This window comes from Camellia sinensis, chromosome 5 (assembly GCF_055761805.1).
Source record: "Camellia sinensis isolate YWXY chromosome 5, ASM5576180v1, whole genome shotgun sequence".
Taxonomy (NCBI): domain Eukaryota; kingdom Viridiplantae; phylum Streptophyta; class Magnoliopsida; order Ericales; family Theaceae; genus Camellia; species Camellia sinensis.
The window spans coordinates 90,147,521-90,151,816 of record NC_138965.1 but is presented as its reverse complement, the minus strand read 5'-3'; the positions used below and the strand labels follow the sequence as shown (position 1 = coordinate 90,151,816).

Genomic DNA, 4,296 nt, shown 5'->3' with positions numbered 1-4,296 from the left:
AAAAGTAATATGAGTGCACTGACAGGCTCAGAATTTGAAAGGTTTTTGTATGAATAAGAACAATCTGTTGTTAAAATTTTTTTTAAAACTTGAAACAAATTTAACAATTCCGCCCCTGTACTTCAAGAAGCAACATAATCTATTCAAAGGTATACCTTTCTTGGACTGTTTTGTAGTCTCTTCCTAGTGCATCATTTTTTTTTTTACTTCATTCTTCTTTTTTTTCTCCCTTTATAGTTAAAAGAGTTGTAATATCTTTGTCAAAAGTCCATATCAATTTGAATTGTTTTAGAAAAAGTATGAGCAAAATGATTTTCCAACCAGTACAAATTCGTTATAAAGCGTGAAATGTCATAATCCATTCAAAAATGCACCGGAAATGAAATTTGGGGACAATCATAACCTAAGCTGCTTAGAAATAGAAAAAATTATTCCCTATAGATATTAATTTTTGTCGGATTTTCCTAACTGAAATGACAAACCAAAATGAAAACCAAGACACATACATCAGTAAATTTTGTGTAGAAAACCAAAATGAAAAGGAGAGTATTTATCAATTTACCCACAACTGTTTTTGTTTCTATGTGATAAATTATGCATAGAGGCCTCATCTTCAAAATAAAAAAATAAAAAATAAAAAAAATTATGGTTCAAAAGAGTTTCTATATACTTTCTTAGAAAATTTATTGAGTTTGAGTGGGTTATTGTACACAAGACACATACATCAGATACACATACATATGCAAAAGATAAGAGAAAAAAATTGGGGGTTTGTTAATGTGATGAAATTACAAACCCTAGAGGTGGAAAGATTGTTCTGGTGGCTGCTTATCTGTTTTAAATCATCAAAAAAATATATATTAAATTTACATATGTATAATCATCACAATTACACAGACACAGACACACAAATATACATATGTATAACCTGCTAAATAAGATTGGCGACAGAAGAAGGTTGAAATGGAGGAGGCTGTTGGAGACGCAGAGACGAAGCTCAAGTTGATGCTCCCATTTGCTTCTTCTACCTTCTCCTTCTGTTCCTAAGCCTAAGCCAAAAGCAAGTTTTTTTGAGCAAAAAAATTGTTTAGGAAATTGGAAATAAGTCAACCTTCAAAATTATCAAAATATTCTCTTATCATGTGATGTCCAAATACCCTGCTATAATGGTAAAATTGTAATTTCCCAAAATTATATGGGATAATGTGGTCAATATACCCATTTTCCTATGACACCGTAAATAAATAATATTGAAAAAAAATAAAAAGGTGACTTTCTTTCATCCTGTCAAATAACTGTGTATAAGCCAAAAAAATAGGTTACATTCAAGTTATCAAAATAGGCCAAAGGGTATCATTTGTTTGTTGGTCTTTTCATTTTATCTACCACAATCACCTCTAAAACTAAAAAAGTTCAAATATATATATATGTGGAGATATATTAAGGTGACGCCGACGTGTCAGCCGAGATGCCACGTGTCTTGGTCGTTGTGCCGAGGTTATCTCGGCTAGGCCGAGGTTGCCTCCGAAGATATCGGAATCCAAGATAAGCGGATAAGGGACAAGAGTCCTAGAATGAAGAGGGAACTCAACTTGGATATGGACAAGAGTCCTAGATTGGGAGAAGACTTCAATTTGGGTAAAGATAAGACTCTTAGAGAGTTTATCCTAATCCCACTGGGAGTCCCAAATTAGCAGTAATCCTAAGTCCATTAGGGCCAGACTCCTATTGGGACTAGCTTTATGTTGGCTATAAAAGAGAGGTACCCCCATGGGTCTAAGGTATGCTTTTGATACTCAAGCTTGTGAGTTTAGTACTTGATTATCTTTGAGAGATATACTGACTTGATCGTCGGAGTGCCCCCGGGTGGTCGAAACCACCGTGAGATTCTTATATTTCTGTTGCAGGTCAGTCAGGTGTCATCTATTCTGCCAGTGCTCTCCAGCTGGTTACTAAGCGGGCGGTGTGGTCGGAAAATCACCCACACAATTTGGCGCCGTCTGTGGGAAAGAAAGAAGAATAGATGGCCAATGACGGACAAAAGGATCAGATTAGAGACAATGCTCCTACTGGGAGTGGGAGACCTATCGATCTCGACGTTGAAGAACGATCGCAACACAGAAACTCGTGACCAGCGTCACGGAGTGAAAGACGCCAGCCAAGAAGGTGACGCACCAAAGACAACAGATCGAAGCGGATACTACAACGAAGATGACCTCCAAGTATGGAAGGATAGATACCTGCGGAGGAACGAAGACCCTTCCAGAAGGAATGCAAAAACAGGGGGCATGAGTGCTTCTAAGGAGACGACATTCAAGTATAGAAGAGCTCAGCCCAAGTGAGCAGATCCCAGATTCCAGATCCTAGATCCCGAATCCCAGAAGACAAGATCTCGGCCTAAATAAGTAAGTCCAAGAAGACAAGAGCTCATGCCTAAGTGAGCAGATCCCGGATTCTAGATCTTGGATCCCGAATCCCAGAAGACATGATCTCGACCTAGATGAGTAGGTCCGAAAAGGGAAGAGCTTAACCTAAGTGAGCAAATCCAAGATTCCAGAAGATATGATCTCGGTACCTGAGTCCGAGAAGAGAAGAGCACAATGAGCAGATCTCAGATCCCAGAAGATAAAAAGGAAACACAAAAGATCAGACTAAAGTTGGCCAGAATTGAGAAGTATGTTAGGGCTGAGGAGGACATGCCGGGAACAAAGGCGTCGGAACAAGAAAAGAGAAACGGCTCGCCGATGCGAGGCCGAAAATCAAACTCAGGTTGGAGCCAAGTAAGATCAATAGAGAAACCAAGGCCGACAACCTCGGCTTGAATTAAACCTCGACGACAAGGTCGAAGCTACATGTATGATGAGAACCCAAGTGGATTTTAAGTTCACACTGGGGGCAGAGAGAAGAAGAATGCGTTTACCACTTGTTGAAATTTGTAGCAATTTACAAGTTGGTTAAACCAATATGATGCTTAACCGAAGTTAAGCCGAGATGATACTTAACCGAAGTTAAGCCCAGATGATGTTTAACCGAAGTTAAACCAAGACGATGCTTAACCGAAGTTAAGCCGAGATGATGCTTAACCGAAGTTAAGCCTAGACGATGCTTAACCGAAGTTAAGCCGAGATGATGCTTAACCGAAGTTAAGCCCAAATGATGCTTAACCGAAGTGAAACCGAGACGATGCTTAACCGAAGTTAAGCCGAGATGATGCTTAATTGAAATTAAGCCGAGATAGTTCCTTATCTTCATTTGTTGAAATTTGTAGCAATTTACAAGTTGAAGTTAAGCTGAGATGGTTCCTTATCTTCACTTGTTGAAATTTGTAGCAATTTACAAGTTGAAGTTAAGCTGAGATGGTTCTTTATCTTCACTTGTTGAAATTTGTAGCAATTTACAAGTTGGAGTTAAGCCGAGATTATTCCTTAATTCACTTGTTGAAATTTGTAGCAATTTACAAGTTGGAATTAAGCTGATTCCTTATCTTCACTTGTTGAAATTTGTAGCAATTTACAAGTTGGAATTAAGCTGATTCCTTATCTTCACTTGTTGAAATTTGTAGCAATTTACAAGTTGGAGTTAAGCTGATTCCTTAATTCACTTGTTGAAATTTGTAGCAATTTACAAGTTGGAGTTAAGCTGATTCCTTAATTCACTTGTTGAAATTTGTAGTAATTTACAAGTTGGAATTAAGCTGATTCCTTATCTTCACTTGTTGAAATTTATAGCAATTTACAAGTTGGAGTTAAGCTGATTCCTTATCTTCACTTGTTGAAATTTATAGCAATTTACAAGTTGAAGTTAAGCCGAGATTACTGTTTCTTTTCACTTGTTAAAATTTGTAGCAATTTACAAGTCGAAGTTAAGCCGATGTTATAGTTTTCACACTTGTAGCAATCTACAGGTTGGTTAAACCAAAGAAGATGCTTAATACTTGTTGAAATTTGTAGCAATTTACAAGATAACGTTCAGCCGACATATGATCATCTGTTGAAATTTGCAGCAATTTACAGGTTGAGGAAAAAGCTAAGTATGTTGTTTAAACACTTGTTGAAATTCGTAGCAATTTACAAATAGATTATTGTTTAACACTTGTTATGTTAATCCTTGTTGATCCCTATCACAGTATATGTTAATCTTTGTTGAAATTTGTAGCAATTTACAAGTAGACTAAACCGAGATCACCGTTTAAACACTTATTAAAGCTTGAGACAAAGTTTGCAAAATTAACATTGAGTAGTTTATGTTTCACACTTGTTAGAATTTATGAAAAGTTTGCAGGTCAGTATCTTGCCG

General features: G+C 37.0%; 1 non-coding gene across 1 annotated transcript; it reads right to left on the bottom strand.

The window, feature by feature from the left end:
* Nucleotides 1-754: 754 nt before the first annotated feature.
* Nucleotides 755-1,163, bottom strand: LOC114268970 (uncharacterized). Its single transcript, XR_014329770.1, has 2 exons — nt 929-1,163; nt 755-832 (listed from the first exon to the last, which is right to left on the bottom strand). It is a non-coding gene; the product is annotated as an uncharacterized LOC114268970 (transcript).
* Between the last annotated feature and the right edge of the window lie 3,133 nt (nt 1,164-4,296).